Source organism: Melospiza melodia, chromosome 1, assembly GCF_035770615.1.
Source record: "Melospiza melodia melodia isolate bMelMel2 chromosome 1, bMelMel2.pri, whole genome shotgun sequence".
Lineage (NCBI taxonomy): Eukaryota > Metazoa > Chordata > Aves > Passeriformes > Passerellidae > Melospiza > Melospiza melodia.
In genome coordinates, this window is record NC_086194.1 from 118,048,261 (window position 1) to 118,069,249 (window position 20,989).

At 34.8% G+C, this 20,989-nt stretch overlaps 1 protein-coding gene across 6 annotated transcripts in view; it reads right to left on the reverse strand.

The window, feature by feature from the left end:
• The window catches only part of CCDC102B (coiled-coil domain containing 102B), a 140,775-nt gene extending 130,451 nt beyond the window's left edge, over positions 1-10,324 (reverse strand). For 4 of the 6 annotated variants that reach the window (XM_063165466.1, XM_063165503.1, XM_063165476.1 and 1 more), the window contains exon 1: positions 9,965-10,168. The gene's annotated coding sequence lies outside the window, so the exon portion shown is untranslated. Of the gene's footprint in view, positions 1-9,964; positions 10,169-10,249 lie in introns of those variants that run through there. The other 2 variants (XM_063165493.1, XM_063165485.1) reach the window with 1 other exon arrangement.
• Between the last annotated feature and the right edge of the window lie 10,665 nt (positions 10,325-20,989).

A 20,989-nucleotide genomic window follows, 5' to 3' on the forward strand; every position in this document is an offset into this window, starting at 1 on the left:
AATACTGTGTGGAGCTAGTTTTAAAGTCACTACTTGAGTTTGCAGCAACAGACTTGCTAGCACAGCATATGAAGGTCAGTGTACGTAATTACTAGATAAAAGATAATAGGATGGAAAGATAAAATAAACTTAGAGGATTGGTGAAAATGGGGGTTTTCTGATCAGTGAAGCCTTCAGATCATTTCCCTTTTAACAGCTGAGTGATAAGAAGGAACACAACATCACTTTAAAGTTATTTTTCTTAATGGAATTATTTAAAATGAGCATGAACAAAATATATGAAGCAACATTCGTTGTGTCATGTGAGTGAGGTGTGATGACAGAGTGAGAACAGAGTGATGATAGTTCTCAGAGGAAAAAAAGACATTTGGTGAACACGGCAAAGAACATGGGTCTGAAAGATATTTAATTATACTGCAACCTTTCCTATTTACTTAATGATCCTGAACACCAGTAAGAAAGAGAAGAGCTCTTGATTTATTTTTGCCACCTCTTGTTTTAGGTAAACAGCAGTATATTCACCCTTGGTGGCACCATTAAACAAAATCACCATGAGAGAAAAGAATTATTGCACTTTCCCCATGTTAATACCTGCTCACTGAACTCAGCTTTTTCAGTCAGTTCTGTAGCTAGGGCAGTGCTTGAGGATACAATTTCAACATCCTTTTTCTAACTGCATGACTTAATCTTTATTTACATGTCTCTTAATTATTAAGACCTCAGCCAAACTTTTTTAAGGTATTTTGTCTTTAGAGAAAATGTCTGCTTTAGATTAAATCAGTTAATTTTCTTTTGTCTAATCTATAAATTGAATAGGACAAAATGAATCATAGAACTCAACATGTTCTTTTGTAAGTGCTGCTGGAAAGCCAAACTTTCCATGGTATTGCTGCAGCTCACCCATCAACAGACCCTGACAGAGAGAGAAGGCTTTAAGGAAATGGGTGGAGGTAATGTGGTCATTGTGAGAAGAATATAGGAAGTGATTTAACTCACTCCCTGAAAACTTGGCTGTTAACTAAGGGCTGCTAACTACCAAGCGATGAACTCAAGAAAAGGAGATCAAATTTTGTGTGTCTGTTCCTGTTGTAAAGTTGGTTTTAATTAATAACCCCTAGGGGTCCCACCCAGTGGCTAGATGAAAAAATATTGCCGAGTAAATGACAGAAATTTATGGTGAAAAAAACATCCCACTGGTAAGTGTGGTATGGAGACATTAACTCCTCAAGAGAGGAGAAAGAATGAGCACTGTCATTGACAGCTTGGTAACTAGTTTGTTCATGGAAAAAATACAATTTAGAGAACTTGTAAATAAGACCGATTGTGAATTAGGGAAATAATGAATTAGTGAGCTCATGTGTTGGACTACTCTGTACAAAAATGATTCCACCATTGTTTGATGCCTTGATGTTTTGGTGGTGTTGTTGGACACAGAGAACTTTTTTTAAAAGGTTTATTTTTTAAAATGAGCTCATAAGCTCATAAAATAAAGTTTAATTTACAAAGTACACTGTGCTGTAAATTTGAAAGATCCAAACAGACCATGACATAGTATACAGATTGTCCTACTTCATGAAAAATAAAACATAGTGCATTCAGGACTTTTTAATGCACATCCAAAGATGATTCTGTTTATTTTTTTCCCACAGCTATAAAAAAATTATATATTAACAATATTAAACCATATGGTAAATCTTTAAGCCATGTTGTTTCCAAACATTGTATTCTTTACATGTGTCATAACTAAAAATAAGCCAAAAAATGGCCTGAAGAGACAAATAATACTAATTGTTTACTTCCTATTAGGAGTTAAATGATAATTTTTCCCTCCTATTCATACTTCTCTAGTTTCCTGTTAACATAAAAATGTCAATAAATATCTCATTTATTTCCAAAACCTGTTTTATTTCCTTCTCATGTCCAGTAAATAAACTAAATGTCGTTTTCATAGCATAACTAAAACCAGTTATGCTATGAAAATGACAAAGTATAAAGTTTTGCTTTTAACTTCACAAAGAGAAATGTTTTGGGGTTTGTCAGGTTTTTTGCTTCAGTGAGGGGTTGTTGTTGTTGTTTTGCACTTTTTTGTGCAAATAGGAAATCGTAAAAATACGTGAAAAAACTGGTCTTCTTAAGCCATGAATTTTTGGATAGTATGATGCATTAAGTGTCTCTTTGAGATAAAACGAAATTACAGTGGCAATTCATTAATGTCCTGATATTTAAGACTGAAATTATGCAACCTCATTTTCCTTCTATAACATAACATCCACCTGAATAATTTAAGTGCAAGAGACAATGTCAGGCCTAAATCTTAGTTTCCAAGTTCTTTAATTGTCAAAGTTCCTAAAGGACAGGATAAAAACTCAAATGCTTTGCCAAAAAAAAAAAAAAAAGGCAAATAGAACTGAAGAATGTAAACCAAAAATATTTGAGAGGTGTCAGAGGAAACAGTAAAGAGAAAAGTACTAAGTTCCACACTTCTTAGAGGTCTGATGAAATTTATAATCTTGGGAGCCCAAAATATCACTATTTTTCTCATTGTTTCTTTATGGTATGGACATCTTTGCCTTGAAAACAAATTAATAAATTTATTATCAAGAGACACTAAAAAAATCCAGAGGCAGAAAGGTATAGGACCAAATGTAAGTAAGCCCTTCATAGTAGACTCCATGTAAAACTGGAGTCTGATCCCACTTCTGAGTTGATCAACATCAGATGATGAGATGGAATAATATGACAGACAGGGAAGGCAAAACAAAGGCTCACGTTTCAACTTTGCATTCTATTAAAAAAGCCATAAACAAAGTTTGCCAGCTGCTCGATCAGGCCTAAAAAAGTAACTTTAGGAAAACAGTAGTTCTGCAGGGAAAATTGCATTTTACTATGATACAAAACATTGTGATAGACAAGGCAGTTCTGAAGTACCCCCAGGAAGTGCATCATTATATTAGTTGTCCATGTATAGCTAAATTCCTGGGAGAAGAGGCAAAGGATGGGCAGCAAAGAGAGTGACTGAAAGACAATAAACTACTTAAACCTTAAGAGGAAGCAGTAAATGAAAGAAGGACTTAGAAATGGTTAAACTTTTTTCTATTTTAGTAAACCTTCCAGAAACCAAAGGAAAATATAGCAATCACCATAATGCTGAAATAAGAATTTTACACTATGCAAGAGGAGTAAGCATACTGCTTCTTGATATTCCAGTATCCACTGTGATAAGCAAAATTCTCTGACTCCAGAGGAGGAATCCTTTCTATTATTAATAGTAGTTTGCTTCTCCTGAAGGTTTTAATAATTCACTTGAAGGCATATAGGGTAAAATTGCATATATATAATTTATATCTTAAAAAAAACCCAAAACATGAAGTCGCCCTAAGTGGCCCTCAAGCTGGCCATGCCAGTCATGTTGCCAGTTTGTCCTCATTTGCTATCCTTTTCCACAATCTATTTTAATCATTTGAAATAAGATTTAAAATTCCAGGTGTAAGTTGTCCCACTCATTTTGGAAAAAAAATTAAATCTCTAGTGTGACAGAAATTCTTGTGAAACATCTACAAGGCATGCCGTGTAGAATTCCTAAATATGATACTCTGAGCAAGGGGGATGATCTCTAAAGTCCCCCCCAACATGATTCTGTGAGCAGTGTGATTTCTGAAGAGCTCTAGAAGCCTGTTCCTCCCAGTTTTAACAATGTTGCCATGACATCCAGTAAATAATAAAAAATTATGATCACAAATTGTGAATCTCAGAATATGTAAGTATTAGCCAAAGGGGTCACAAAACACCACGTAAGTAGGGAAGAGCCACAGGAAATAAGCTCCTTTTGTGACAACACTGAACTGCCTTAAAAGCAGCAATTCTGCACTCTTGTCAGGAACCAGCTGTAAGGGACATAGAAAAGAAGAAAAACGGCTTTTCACCCCAAATCTATTCTGCCAACAGAAACTGAAAATATGAGAATATGTGTATGAAGGAAAGGGGTGAACAAGATAATCAAGGATTTCCAGATACTTCCCAGGCTGAAGGTCAGTTCTAAGCACCGGGGGAAACAATCTAGAATAAACAGGAACAATTAGTGTCTTGCAGGAAACATTTACTTCTTCATGGAGTTTCACAAAATTTTATATTTGGACTGATGCTTTTATTGCAATGATTGCAATACCATGTTTCATCTAACCATGAGGTATTATAATGTGTGAATTGCTTCCGTAAAACATAGTGAAAATTTCCATGCCAATAGGAGAATTTGACCACAGGATTGGTATAGCTGACATGGCTCAAGGCTTTTAAAAACTGAGTGGTTACTTCTTTCCACAGAATAAAATATCCCTATGTAAAGGGAATTTGTTCTATTAAGTTACACTAATACAAACAGTGTCAATAATTAAAAGCAGTAATTTAGGACAAGATTTCTTTCACAGCATATTTTACATTATTGTTGCTGATGGGGGTCAGGGGTGTCTTAAAGCTTGCTCAAAATGAAATGCTGAATTCTCTCTGAAAAAGGATGCACCAAAAAAAGGACATGGTCCACTTCACTGTGGTTCTATGTACATTTTTTAATTTTTTCCTTTTTTCCTTTTTTCCTTTTATCATTTTCTCTCCATGTCTACATATCCATTTTAAAATAAAATCCTATTCAGCATTTCAATTGTTTTTTGTAAGCACATGCATACAATATATCTTGTTTAACATTATACAGATTATATACACAGTGTACGTACCATGTATACATACTATAAACATATGCATTCATAAAAAGACAGTTTAGAAGGTAGTCACAGATTACAATAAATGTAAAGACTAAAAAAATATTACTTTTTTTTTTTTTTTTTGTTTGGCTGCCAATTTTTAATAAACTTTAAACAGTTTGGATACTATTTCTTCAGATGAGAACCAAAATTATATACTCTGATCTAGGTCTACTGGGTAATGCAAGTGATTACATATCATTGCAATATCTTTCAAAGTCTTTTACAGCAACAAGATGATCTTTCTTCACATCTTTGAAGTTGTATTCAAATCCTTAGGGTTAAATATGGGTAACATAAATATTTGTACATAGAGATGTTGTCATTTACCCATAAGGCCAAAAGAAGCTCTGAAGTACTGCTTTAAATATAATTTACAGTAACTTCATTTCCCCAAGAATGTTTTGTTTGGTTACACACTTCCATAACATTTCACCCATATCTTTTGTACATTCAAGTCTGTAGTATTGATTCTCAGCCACTACAGTTAAAAAAACATATTGTATAATCAGATTATGCAGGGAGGGAAGGGAGTGTGTGTGACACCATCAGCTTTCCCAGATGGTCTCAAAAAGAGCTAAGTAGAAGCTAAACCAATCATAACCCAACTAAACTTGGTAGCTGCGGCATTTGAGACAGTTTGCTTGGCTAGCTCCCCTTTGAGATTTGATTACCCCATTTTACGAAGATATGATTAATGAAAAAAGAGGCAAAATAAACTTCCTAGGTAGTTAGGGCAAGTATGAACTCTCAAAGTTTTAGATCCTTTCAGAGTAAATGACTTACAAACAGGTTTACAAAACCTAATGTAAACTGCTGAGTTAAACAAGTAGCCAAGTCCCCTAAATTCTAATTTAATCTCAGTGGTTCTATGTGAAGATGGGTAATCTCCATGGAATATATTGTCTGAATTATTATTAGGAAAAACAGATTATGAATCAGCATATTAACAATAACTTCAATTGAGAACAGATTCAGAGTGTATTTAAAATAAGGCAATGGTTAATTCATACAAAATAATTCATATCAGTTAAACATCTGCTCTAATAGGTATCTTCTGAATAGCATAGAGAGATTTCTTTAGAACAATAGTAATCTGTTGTTCAAACTTGAAACAAGTAATTGCTTCAGAAGAATAGGGTTCACACTGTTTACTACTAGTTCACTATACTGAAGCACTATCTTAATGCTTATAGCTAAAGACACAAGTGAACTCTTCCTGTGATTTACAGAAACACCTACAGGCATCTTGTTCTTCAGGCACAATTAAATTTACTCTAATAACATTAAAATGGTATGGGTTTTTTTTTTTTATTTGCTTGGTTTGTTTTTCAGCAGCTCCACAGCTAAGACTAAAATTAACCGAGTGCATGTGTCTTCCTCCTCTGTTTACACAGAGTGTAGAGTAAGTTAGTTTCAGGGAGTGTTTAGCATGACAAACATTTTTAACCTACATTGAAATGGGGTGCAGTGCTAACAGGGTCATTCCCTTTACTGGGAACAAGTAGGATAAGCAGCTAACTTCTTACACCACTCAGCTATGTTGCAAGAGAGCCAGCAGTCATTCACAATAGAAAGGACTATTCACAACAGAGAATCGCAAAAGACTCAGCTCAATCCGAGTTGTCAGTGTGTTGTTACACACTGGATATGACCTCAGCCAGTGCACACATGCACTGTCTTGCATGGATTTCCTCTGAACTTTTCAGAAAGAGAGAAGACTATAGAAATGTAGGGAAATAATACCCAAGGTATACATCATCCACAAGCTTAGATCTGCCTTTGAGTATGTAAGTCATAACTGGTCTTAGAAGTCTTTACAAGCATTAAAGCCAGCTGTAAGTTAAAAGTCAAAGAAGACAAGAAAACTAAAAACATCTCATTCAGCTGGTAATTTTCATTCAGGGTATTAGTTAAACAATTTATTAATATGAAATATTAATAACTGCAAATAAGCTACAAATAAGCTTATAGCACACAATTAAAACAAAAGACCATTGTATCATGTTGAATTCTCAAAGGTTAAATTCCTTTCCCAGCTATTGATAGTATTAGCATTCTACTATTTCATGTTTCATTTACTTATGTTCAAAAGCCAAATCCACCTCCTTGTGAGAATCACTGTAGCTTATAATTGAATATAGTGGAGAAGGCTCAACTACTCCCAAACACAACTGAGGATTTCATAGATCTGTGGGATTTTTAGCACATTTTTAGATTAGGCTACAGGTCAGGTCAGCTGGGTTTCTTTCAGCCTCAAAAGCAAAAAAAAGGAAACTGAAGACAGACTAGCCATAATGAAAAGCACTTTACTGAACAAGAATTAGGTCAGATGCAATGCTAAAACATGTTCATCCAAACAGTAGAGATCATTTAAATGTATAGAGAAGCTTCATTATTTAGACAAAATCATCACAAATTTATTTTCTAGAGTCCGTACTTCAATTCTGTTTTCTTCTGTGTTACTCATTTGGAAAGTGACCTTGAACTGGATAGCTTCACTTTCATTTACAGGCTTTTTTATCCCACTGAGTTTAAGGGGTCATGTTTTGTTTTGGGGTTTTTTCTGGTGTGGCTTTTTCGTCTTTTCTTTTTTTCCTTTCATTTTATTTTCAATGAAGCATGAAGATGTAATGGCATATCCCTGAAAAAGTTAAGTTTCTAATCCCTGCTTATACTCTTGAGAAATTCTTGAGTTTTAAAACTCTTAACAATATCTTAAAACCATATGCTTTATGATATGAGAGATCAAGAATTGTCTTGTTAGAGTTGAAGTCATTTATGATGCTTTCCTATTCAAAACATGACCTACTTTTAAAGGAAATTTCATAACACTGGGAGTAGGGAAAATTAATCACAAATATTTGATGATTTGTTTCAGACCAAGACATAAAACATTCCAATGCTTATTAGGACACAAAACAATTTTTCTTCAAAACACTCCTCAGAGTCTAGAAACAAGTGATTTTCCCACCCACATAAGCAGACAACTAAGAACACTCATGAATATTTTGTTTTCTCTGGGTCAGAGCATATCCCTTTGGCTGGTTCAACTACTCTGATATAATTGCATCAGAATTGACAACTCTCTTGTGCGGAGATGCTTTTGGTTTCATCAGAACAGTTTTAGAAGCCATATCTTGTATAATTAATGTTTTTAAGAATGTTCTTTACAAAAAGATTGCTACTTGGACATTTATATGTAATTATCCTTATTTTTCCCTAACCATTCTATTCTTTTAACACCATCTCATGTCTATCAATAGCTCAAGGACTATGATTTTGTGTGATTTAATGCTGTAAGACATTATCCATGATGATCCCTTTAGCAACTAAATCATCGTTGAGGGAAATGAACAAAGGAGTAATCAACATTGTGACTTTTACCTGGATTCAACAGTTACTAGAGTGGTCAAATAAAATAAAACACTAAGTATCATCTGTTTTATCCTAGATGTCACTTAAATGCTTAGAGAAGCATGTATAGTCTCTTAGTGCCCTTGCCCTAGGCCAATATGTAGTGCCACTAAAAGAGAATAAATTATTTGAGGAATTGGTGACTACTCAGCATGTCAGAAGGGAAGTTGGCACACTTTTTCAAAAATGGACACCTACAAAACTTATGGAGAAACATCCAAGTCAACTGAAAATACATATTAAAAATATTCAAAACAACAGGAGCTTTCATGAAAATTCCTCCCTGGTATTCCTCCAGTAATGCGATTGACATAAAATAAGAATGACCTTGGTAAAAAATCCAGTCTTATTTAACCCAGTGTAAATCAGACCTGGATTACTTAATTAGCATGAGCAGAGAATCAAGCTGTTCAGGAAGGATAATTTTCACAATAAACCATTAATTAAAGATCATTGTATGGACTAGAAAGAACTTTCTTTCTAGTGGATAGATCAGGTGAGCCCCTGGAACAGGCTTCCCCAAGAAGTTGTGGATTCCATCCCCAGAACTATTCAAGGCCAGGTTGGATGGGCCTTAAGCAACCTGCTATGCTGGGAGGTGAGATGATCTTTAAGGTCCCTTCCAACCCAAGCCTTTCTAGGAATCTATGATTACATGAATATCAAATTTGTACACTTCAAATGGTTCTAATATCTACCTTTCTGTCCAATATCTATCTATCTGTGTTGAAGTAAATAACAATAATTTGAACCTGTTCATTAACAGCTCCTTTTGTGCATTCATTTTCAAATGATTTATTTTTCAGGTTTACCTGAGCTTATTTTATACTTAAGGTGAAAGAGCGGCCTCAGTTCAAAGCTGGCTATGTGCAAATGCACAAAAAGAACCCCTCAGACATCTAATTTCACATTTTTCAATTTCATATTTTTGTAGATGTCTCTGGGAGTGACATGACTAGTTCTATTAGCGATAGCTAATATATTTTGGAAATTCTTTTATCTTCATTATCTTACGCAAAGAACTGCATTCAGAAACATGAAAGTAACATTTCTAGCAGCACAGGAATTCTAAACTAAAAACTAGGACTCTAGCTAGAGGATTATTTATAGCAGAGTCTGCTTCATAAAATGTTTGTAAGAACCAGTGAGAACAAAATACAAACAAAATGCAGCTATCTGGATAGTCAGTAGGAAGCCCGTTAGTATTATTTGCTATATCGGCTTATTAAACTTAGGAACACTGCTTTGGAATTTGACTCTTGGTTCTTATTGCAGAAGGATCATCCACAGTGTCTCACACCATCTCTGATACTTGCCTTTAAAATAATGATAGATTGAATATATTTGTCCAACATCAAAAAATCATAGTATCAAAAAATATATTTCATTGCATTAGAATAGTACCATACAGCTAAGAATGCATTTTTCTTATCCCATCTTCAGGTATTTCCTGAAGGAAGTTAGGATTATACAACTCATTATTGAGTAGCATAACTTATCAAAATAGAAACACTGTGAAAACACTGCTTTCCAACAAAAAAAATGCAGTACAAACTTCTGCAAACTCATAACAATATTTTCATGACCCTTATGTACATAATATCACCCCCATTAAAAGGTACCAAAGTTTTATCAGTTTATGCCATTGCACATACATTTCAAAAAGTAAGTTTAAAAAGGTTTTCAGTAGTAAAACTGGATAATCTGTGAAACATCTGCATTTATATTAATTTTTAATCAAAACTAAGAAATAACTTCAACAGACTGTTACTTAGAAAATTTTTAAAACTTACCTGGTTATAGTAAGCAAGTATTCTGCTACACTTGAAAAACAAGTTATGTTTAATGGGATGTTAGAAGTAATGCTACATGACAGTATCAAAAAACATAGAAGAGAAGAATCCAGCTAGATATAACTTAGCTACATATTTCAAATACTGTTTTCTGATCTTCAGTACTTTTTCTGGGCAGTTCAGATGTTTTTCTCCTTATCATCAGCATGATAGTAACTCAGACTTTGTCCCTGAAGAGATTTATAGAAATTAAACATTAAACTCACAAGCTTAGGACTCCCTTACCTTCTGAGTTTGCTGGGCTCCTCTTGCTTCTCAGTGTAACAGACACATGTGTAAACAACAGAATTTCCTGCATCCTTTTCTCATCTGCACTGTACTGGGACTTGGCCAACTGGATTATTTACAGCATTAAGGCCACTCCACAGTAACTTGAAAAAGATTCTCATTGGTCAGGCATTATCAAAACTAAAACCACATTTTTCTTTTAAGTACAAGTCATTTATACAAACCAAAACTTTTGGTCATATTGTTGTTCACTAAGCATTATTTGCTCCGTTTTTATTTCTCCTTCTGTGTCTAAACTGAAGACTCTGACCCTAGTCCCAAAATATTAATATTAATATTATCAAAATATTTTATGTAAGATTAAATTAGTTATTTGAATCACAGTACTGAAGCACGGGTCCTAGTGTTCAGCCAAATTGGTTGGATTCTTATGCCACTACTTGATCCTGCTATCCCTCCTGAGTTTTAAATAGCCCAGAATAAGACTAGTTTTTCACTCAGTTGGATGATATAACCTTGAAAATACATGTACTCTCGTAATTAGCTCTGCAATTGGAAAAACTGCATATTCTAGATTATCAGAGAGGTGAAAAGACCAAGGCAAGGAAAGTTAGGAAAAAGCACCCAAAACGTTGAAAAGCTCTTTTTGCATTAAAATTTACAGTTATATATTAAAATTTAAGGTAAGAATTATTTCTTTCTGGAATACAAACTCCAACATCTTTGTAACCAACATGACAATGACACCACTGTCTCAAGCCTGATATCACAGGCTACCTAATTGGCAGGTCCTCAAGGCATAAAACTGATACAGTTAGACACAGATGGGGTGATTTGCCATGGCTATGAAAAGCCAAATATTTCCCATTTTAAAAAATCCCTCATAATGCATAGAATACTGACAATTCCTGTGTCACAACCTCAGACTGAGAAGCCAGATTTCCTTTAGCTTTAAGGGACATATCTCTGCTTCTCTACTAATATCCCAAAACTTTTAGCAGCACTATAGCAAGTAGTCCTTCTGCCATGAATAGTAATTACAGCTGCATGACTCTTCTCTTGTCTGACACTAGGACATTCAATTTTTTTTATTTTTTTTTTAGGGAAATGAACTAGAAAATGCTCCCAACTCTTCCATGACTCACAAAATCTATTCCATGTCCAGGAGAAAAAAGGCATTGTCTTCCAAATTACATAGGTAAAATAGGTGGAAAAAGTCTCTCTCTACATTTCTATTAAAAACTCAAACTAAACCAAATAAAAAAAAGACACAAACCAAAGGAAAAAACCCCAACATCCAAGACAAAAACTATGACTCCATACAAAACAACCCCAAACTGAAGCAAAAAATCCCAAACCAAACCTAACACCACAACAAAACAAAACCACAAGTCTGCATCAAATTAGAAATAAGCATACACACACAAAAAAAAAAACCCTAGTCCAACAAAACCCAAATCCAAACAATAAAATAAGGCAACAGCTACTTTATGCATCTTGCATGGCTTCTTTTGCAAGTAAATAGATCCCATCTCCCCCTAGAATAGTCTCTGGCTACATTCCATTACCCCTACTGAGGGAAATTGCTTCACATTTTAAAAAAATCAAGTTATATACACATCATAATTTAAGATTCCAACTACTCAAATTTCAACCCATTCATGAGATTTCCCGTTCATTTTCCACCATTCTTCACTTGCTACAATCTCTGAGCAATCCAAGAAGGCTTGTCCATTGCCCATATTTAAACAAATTTGTTGATTCTAAAGAAATTGATGCACATTTATTTTGTCAGAAAGGAAGGGAAGTAACTTTGGTCATAACTGAAAATGTCTTCCCAAGTGAAGATATGTAACAGAGAATTTATCATTCAATAAGAAACAAACACAAAGGAAAAAGTCATTACAGCATGTGAAGGAACTAGTAATCCTGGAAGTGTCATTTAAGTACCTTTTGAGAAGGAAAACTGTACTCTTCAAGAAAAAAGGCACAAAAAAGAAATATGTATAATAGACCCATAGTAAATAGTAAAGCTATTAAAAACCCCTCAGCTTCTATTCTGTTGCATTCTGTTGTAATCAGGAATTCTTGGAGGAACCTCAATTTTATAGCATTGCTATAAATGCATCCAAATTTAAATTTAAAAAAATTACTGTAAAATTAGGAAGTGCTATTACAGTGCTATTTTTATATCTTTATTTGCAAATATATTCTTGGTTTTCAGTCTTATTTGACCATTTACCTTGATGCTGTGACACTGCAATAACTGCAGAACAGATGTTGCCAACAGGCAAGTTTGCTGACACATGACCTTTACATATGAAGCTAAATTGTCTTTTTAGAAGCCTCCATGTATGTAAACAATTCTTAGTTCATACAAAGCACATTCATATATATTCATCAAGAGAATGATAAGCAATGCTGGTTGTTATTTTTGTAAGAAAATGGTACTGAGAAAATATGATAAAGCGTATAGACTGCATCAATAATCTAGAACATATGCATTAATGTATGGCCTTAGTTGTCAATTGTGCTTGATTAGGGTGGGATAGACTCCCTTCACTTTGAGCACATTTGAGCTTTGGCAGCATGCCTGACCTGCTTTTTCCGAGATCCATAGAGAAACATTAAAAGAACATGAAAGCCAAATTTTGAATTTTTAAATGCCAAGACTCATCCCTTTGGGGGGCCACAAAGGAAGAGACCTGATCCTTTTCAGGATCACTGAGCCAATGAAGAGGATTAAATAATTTGTCTCAGAGGAAAGTTAGAGCAAGTCTTTCTCAAAACATGGAAGTTTACAATATTTACTGTATTGATGCAATTTCCTTAGCAGATATAAGAAATTATCATTCAAGCCAAAAACAATAAAGCACTTCAAATACAAATTGCAATAAAACAGAACATTCTTTCTATTGAAATTGGAAAATAGAGAGGGGGATGAAGCACTAAAATTGTAACTTTTTGAAATTCGGCTTCCTCAAGTATTCTAAAAAAGCACAAGCATATGCTAGTTTCTTTTTATTGATAGAAATATTTTTAATCTTACTATTTCACATACAATTGAAACAATAAACATCCAATTTCGTTTGAATATATAAGAATAGGAGATCATCCTTTACCGTACCTCAACCCAGACATGCTCCCTTAGGGGATGGAGACACATAGAAGACAACTTGATATAGAAGGTACCTTCAAGGCATGAAGAAGGAGAAAATAGAGGCAAAGAAGTCATATAATTTTGAATCCCACCTCTATAGCAGCATTAGCAAACCCCAAACTTAAATACCAAAAAAAAGGCAAACCTGTGAAGATATAGTTACAGAAGAGATTAATCAATTAAGCAAAGCGACCAAAACCGAGACTCCACCAAATCTCATGCACAGAGTACTCGGTATGGGAAAACATACTGTGGTTCCATTTGATAAACAGTCTAGGAAAAAGGCACAGGGTAATTATTTCCTAGAATATCTCTCTAAAATTAGAAATGCAAGAGAAAGATATCATTCTCCTCCCATTTTAAATTCTAACACATTCTAAACGTGATCTTAGCAAAGCTTTGCTTTCACAAAGTTTAGGTACTGTATGCATGGCATGGAGCCCTACAGGGATGGCTTCTGTTAGAAGGTGCTAGAAACTTCACCCAGAGCCAAGATGGATCCAATGTTGGCTAAGGCTCTGCCTAAGCCATCTGAGCCTTAGCCATCACACCATCTGTGGCGGTGATGGGGCTTTTGGGATAATGTGGTTAAAGGGAAAAAGCCCCACCCTGCACAACAGCAACTGCACCTGAAGAGAGGAGTGAGAATATGTGAGAGAAATAGCCCTGCACACACCAAGGTCAGTAGAAGAAGGCAGGGGAGGTGCTCCAATCACCAAATTAGTCTCCCAAGAAGCCTGTGGTGCAGACCGTGGTGAGAAAGCTGCGCCCCAGCAGCTCCCCAAGGTCCGTGGCAGACCAGAGATCCATCTCTAGACTGTGGAGGACCCAGTGCTGGAGCGGGTGGATGTGCAAAGGGGGGTTGGGACACTGAAAAGCCTGAACTGGATCAGTTTCTGGCAGGAGCTGTGGCCCTGTGGAGAGATGAGCCCATGCTGGACCAGGTTTGCTGGTTGGACTTGTAATCCCCTAGGGGACCCACACTTGAGCAGCCTCTTCCTGAAGGACTGCACCCTGTAGAAATTGGACACTGGAGCAATTTGTCAAGAACGGCACGTCATGAGAAAGACTCATCTTGGAGAAATTCATAGAGGTCCATCTCCCATGGGAGGGACCCCATATTGGAGATTGAGAAGAAAAGTCCTCCTCCTCCTCCTCAGAAGGAAGGAGCAGCAGAGACAACACCTGACAAACTGACCACAGCTCCCATTTCATGTCTCCCTGCATTGCTGGGGGGAAGAATTCAAGAATAAAGTTAATCCTGAGAGGAAGGGAGGGGAGGGGAAGAAGGTGGTTTTAAAATTTAGTTTCACTTCTTATTACCCTATTCTGATTTGGTTGGTAAGGAACTAAAATAATTTCCCTGAGACTCTGCTACCCTGAGGGCAATTTCTGAGCGATCTCGCCACATCCTTAACTTATGAGCGTTTCATTGTATCTTCTGTCCCCAGTCCAGTTGAAAAAGAGGTGATACATTGGCTTTGGCTGGCACCTAGTGTCCTGCCAGGGTCAATCCACCTGAACAGGCGACATGCAGACTAGATTTCATTAATAAAACTATCTATGTATGTAACACCTCACTCCCAAGAAACTCTAAAACAGATGATAAAACTTAAAAGCGACATCAAACAGCAACGACTTAAAAAAAAAAATCTTAGTTGCACAGTGATAAAGCATAACAGTAAGAAGCTTATCTAGGGCTAATACTTTACTCAGCTTGTTAGTTTTCAGTTCTGACTTCGCCTGTGCAAGTTAATTTGATCCACAAGTGCAAACAGTGATAGCAGATAAATGTGGATGATTTATCTTGTAAAGATCTATGCTGCTGATTGAACTTCTTTGCTTATAGGAAGTGAAACAGGAAATAACTATGTATTACACTTGATGTGTTGGCCTATTAATACTTTTCAGCACATTTTGTGGTAGCAAATATGTGGTAAGCAAAGTTGTGCTAAAATTACTTACATGCTTAAAAATTCTCATAAGCTTCACTTTCTGTTGCTCATTACACTCTTTAGTGAAAATTAATATATACCCCCCGAAAATGGATTGCTTATCATACAGAAGTATACTTCAAAAATCCTCAGCTTGGCAGAACTACTACTGATTCTCAACAAGAAATATTAGTAGAGCAGGTTATCAAAATAGGCTCTAAATTTGAAGATTCTTCTTCATTGGAATTTATTTCCACATGATACCAGAATTTCAGTGTTTTCTGGTTAAGAAAAAAAATCAAGACTAGTCATTTCAGTTATTTTATCTGTTCCTGATTTTATTCTGAGTGTCTCCTGACCAACTGATGGTTGTTGTTACGAGGGCATGTAGGGATAGGGCAAGGGGTAATGGTTTGAAACGGAAGGAAAATCAGTTTAGATGAGATATAAGAAAGAGGTTTTGTTTGTTTGTTTTTACACTGAGAGTGTTGAAACACTGGAATACAGTGCCTGGAGAGGTAGTGGACGACTTCTCATTGGAAATATTGAAGGTGAGCTTCGGTGGGTCTCTGACTCTATCTAGTTGAAGACAACTCATTGTGAGGGGCAAGTTAGACTAGATGGCCTTCAAATGTCCCATCCAACACAAACTCTTCTAAGTCTTTTAAAAGAAGTTATGGAACTTGCAAGAGTACGACACTCTAGCAGTTTCAAGATGAGCAATAGAAGTAAAAGGGCAAGAACAATTGATCTCCGTTTGTGATATACATATTATTTTCTACTGAATGCCTATATAAGGTTTCCATACTTTATAAATAACTCAGCAAAATAGTTTCCAAGTAAAGTCTCAATAAAAAATATCATTACAAATTTCTGGTACATTTGATGGAAGAAGTTCATAATTTATATTTATGGCTACAATTTAATGTTGAAGCAATGTAATGTTGAAATAGCAGCAACATAATTTAGAAGAATTTAAAAAGAAATTAAGAATAAAGTAAGAATTTTCCTTTTTTAATGAAAGAAAAAAATTGCTTATTGTCTGATATTTCAATATGAAAACTAAAAGGAATTAAATTAAAAAGATATGGTTATCCTGCTCTTCAGCATAACCTGAGTGTAAGGAGAGTCCTGCCAAATCTTTTATTAACTGCACACAGCTGTGATGCTGCTGTGGTGTCTAGATTTGCCCACAAATGCACTGATTTTGACTTGCATAGGTGGGTACAAAGAAAGCACAGACACAATTTGCACATCAGGATTTTTCAATTCACCACTTTCAAACCCCAAAATATGACTTTGAATAAATCATGCTACCAACACATTCCTAGAAAAGAAATCAAGTAATTTCTACATATATTTCTGATGAAAAATGCAAAAAGTCCAACACACAAAATTTATAGTTTTAGAGTAAATATATTTCTTTATGAGTCTTTCGTATACTCAGGTTTTGCAATTTTTCCTCCTCAGATATTAATTGTAAAACAAAGGTTTTTTTCAGAAAAAGTTGACAAATACTGCAGTAAGGTGTACAAGAAGCATATGTATCTTCCAGCATCATGTTGGGAAGGCTGCAGAATGAGATGCTGCTTTGTGTTCTTAGAATGTGAGTAATATTAATAAGTACAGCATTAGAAACAACCTTTTCTTTCCCCGCCTCCTCTATCCTAAGAACAACAATGTCTTCCACAAGAACACCCTGGCTCTACAGAAGGGATTGTAACAGCAGCAGGATATAATTATTGTGTCATCTGACCATACCTGAAGCAAGAAAGATGCCTAAATTAGTACTACAAACACTGTCTATTCCACTATGAAAAAAAAAAAAAAAACAAACAAAAAAACCCCCAGTTTTTCACAGTAAATGAGCATTCATAATTTTCATTGCTGATCTAAAAGTAGTTATTCCTTTTACTAGGATAGCAATACTGCTGGCACTTAACATTTAAACGGACTGCCACAAAAACCTTAATCACTCTAAAAACAGTTATTGAGTTAAAAAGTACTAGTTTACTCACTTTTATATGAAATACTATCTCTCTGTCTTTAAGGCTGCCATTCTCAATAATGAAAACATCTTGTATCTTCAGTACTTTAAGTGACAAAATTTGGCAAGATGGAAGCATCTATGTTATTAATAAAACAAATGTTTTTATTTAAGTTTAAATATCTGGACTTCATCTGTGTCTATTTCAGAAGGAAGCTACAATAATTAGGTCTTTGAATCATCAGATTATAAATAACATCCGAAGAAAGATGTGTTTCTGATTTTTTCCTGTAGTCCAAAACGAAGATGAACATCAGCAGCATACAGATGCTGAAAATTAGTGTCTTAGTACTACTTATAGGTCAACAGCAGTTAAAGAGGCCATAAAAAGCAAGAACATATTTAAGATCTTTCTATTCACTCCTGTGATTATCTTGATTAGGACAGTTGTCCTTACCCAGGATTAAATGTAAATTGAAATCCAGAACTCATTTATGCGTAGAAAGTCAAGCATCTGGCTGTTTTTTTGTTTAGGATAGGATCAGTGTAATTTTGGTTGGTTTGTTCTGCAAGAATCTTCTTGCAAACTTTTACTCTATTTTTTGTTATTCTACATTTTATTATAAGAAAAATTAATCACAGCTTCAAAACAAACACTATTAATCACCTAAGACTATTATATACAACATAAGAGAGTACAAAAAAGAGATACACATCTACTTCCAACAGTATTACTGAAGAGCATTGGGGGAAAAAAAAAGCATTGGTCTGGGCAGAGTATGAGGCAGATGTCTTGAATTAGAGTTGTGGTGCAAATCACTTCCAGTCATGACAGCAGGAACAGTATTTGTGGATGTACTCGTATGTCACAAATAGGCTGCATGAACTAGGAGAGGTTGTAAAAGAGAGCTGTTATTCATCTAAAGACCCCATTTTTTATGATTTAAAATACTTTCTTATTAAAAGTACAATGCATAATTTTTCTGGTTCTTTCTATGTAGTTTCTAAGCCATACTCACTGATATTTCAAAGTTTACCTGTCAGCAATGATCTAAACTGATGAGGGCCCACGAAGATAAAGGACACATCTGAGAATCCAGATTGTTACAAATGTCACACCTCTAAGATAACCCACACTTCTTGTAGTGCATCTATTCTACAAAACTTTTCCACATAATTCCTCAGTAATGAGGAGCCCATTGGTCAATGAAGCTGTTCTATCTCTACCCTTGAGAGCCCTAAATTAACATATGCAAGGGGCTGCTCTGGGTTAGCCTGAAATTATATCCATCTCACAGGAAAGATTACTTCTGAATTGAATTTTATTTTGAATTTTATATATTCAATGGGAATATATAAATGAGAAACCTGAGTCCATTTTAAACTTTGTTTTTACTATCATGACTAAAGCTATGGCCATGTTGTTGTACAACTTTTTTTACAGAAATGGAATAGGACACTGCTTATTACGTGTGCTCAGGGACTTAAGTGTCTTCATCATTTATAGAGAAATACTAAGGCTGATGTCTATACATTAAAATATATTTACTCTCTCTCTTAACACCTTCTTTTAAAGTTTAACTTCTTCACATTTTTCAAAAATTTAGCAAACTGCTCAGCACAATTTTGTACTGCTTCAGATTATCTTCTCTCTAATGTATTCTGCTTAATCTAATTCTCTCTTTCCATTCTTAGTGACTTTCCATCACACTTAAGTACAGGAATGCCCAGCAGAAATGAAAGGATGAACTTTTCCAATATCCAAGATCCTGTCATAGATAAGCCAAAGAAATACATTCTGTACTGTTTAACGTGACCTAAGTTGATGGCTAGCATTTCTTCCAAATGAGAAGAAAAGGGCAGAGCAAAACAGAAACAGAATAAAAACCATTCTGTGGAAACTTTATTCATTAATGCAATTCAGACAGATAATGTGAGCAGCTACAAGGCCCATTTTAAAAATATAAAGTGTTAGTAACTAAATCCCTCACTCAAATATCTGTGACAATTAAATGAGGATGGGAATAATATATGGAAATTTGGTGTGTGGGAGGGGAAACTAAAGTAAATCAACCACATTTATGTATGAAAATATCTATAAGTAAGGATCCCTTCAGTCTTACAGTAACATCTTTACATGTAATCTAAGAAAAATAGTTTTATCTTACAGTGCAAGCATCCATTCAGAAGCTGTTCTTTGGTGAGGGTTTTCCACTCCTTGTTCTGTTTAATCTCCTCTCCATCCATTGCCTAGATTTGAGAGACATTTTTTCCTAACACAAAAGGAGCTCTGTTCTCTACCCCTCTTAATTTAGCTATGAGGACTCAGCTTTAACAATCACTAAAAACTGTGACGTTGTTAATGAAAAACATGCTTAAAAATATGAAATTGCGAGGAGAAGGAATATGCAGGACAATTTGATATTGAATTAGAAACAGAAAATGTCTATAAACTAATATAATATTAACTCAAGTGTACTTAGATTACCGATAAATTTAGTTTTATATATGGGTTGTGCCTACTATCAGCCTATCACAGTGATAAGCCTTGAATCTCAGAGTCTTGAGTTCTACTGTTCTGCAAACAGGGACTGAAAGCTAAGGCCAACATCATTGTGAGTGATTGCTTTAAGCAAGTAGCACTTTGTCTACTGTTAAAGTTATAGGTAAAGTTGTCCAAGTAATGTAGTCTTGGAAAATGTTAGTAATTAAAATTAATTACAAAAAGTCTTACAAAAATGTTTAAGGAGATTTGTAATCGTATCTGTAAAGGTAGAGATTTTTATCTAGAAAGATCAAAGGATCTGTATAAAAGAGTTGCTTTTGATATATCTCTAAAGACTAAGAAATATTCAATATACAGCTTCTATACTGCACTTTCCTGCTCAGTTGTTTGTTTTTCTTCTCTCTGCTCACCCTCCAGGAGAGCTTTTCCCACAGAAAGGTGGCAAAAAAGGAAAACACAAGCAGTTTTTGAACCAAAATCCCCCAACATTATACTTTTTTGGTATTTTGACATATTATTGTATCATAACAATTTAGTTTACTACAATGAAAAGATTTAGTGACAATTGATCTTATTTGTCTTTTTTTTTTTTTTGCTACAGCAGACAAACGGAAATGTAGACAGCATTGTGAAGGAATGGCAAGACCAAATGAGATGGAAATTGTCTTTTGACTCTTCAAATAAGCAAAATGAGAAACTTTCCAAGTAAGTGATAATTTTTTTCTAATGTATATGGTGTTTAGAAAAGCAATTATAATTCTGCTTTCAGAACAGCAGATATAATAACATTTTTCTTAAGAAAAAACCCAATGCTGCTTTCTGTTAAATTTGTCAGTATGTGCTTTTATTTCTCTGTCAATAAAGAATGTCAGTGGTAAAAGTTTGCCTTTGGCTAAGTATATCTGTTGGCAACTCTGATTGTGAGTGATGCAGTTGTCAACAGTCCTGTGACTAAAAGACCAGATTTAAGAAATGTAACATTTCTTTTTCCATTTTTTTATATGCACATGTTTTCTATGATTACTTTTTTTTTAATCTGTGGCTGATTCGAACCACCGAGGTCAGCCTGAAGAAGTTAAACTTGTTAACTTAACTTATGTGTGGTTTTGACTTGGTCTTTATTCACAATTAAATGCAGTGTTCTACTATG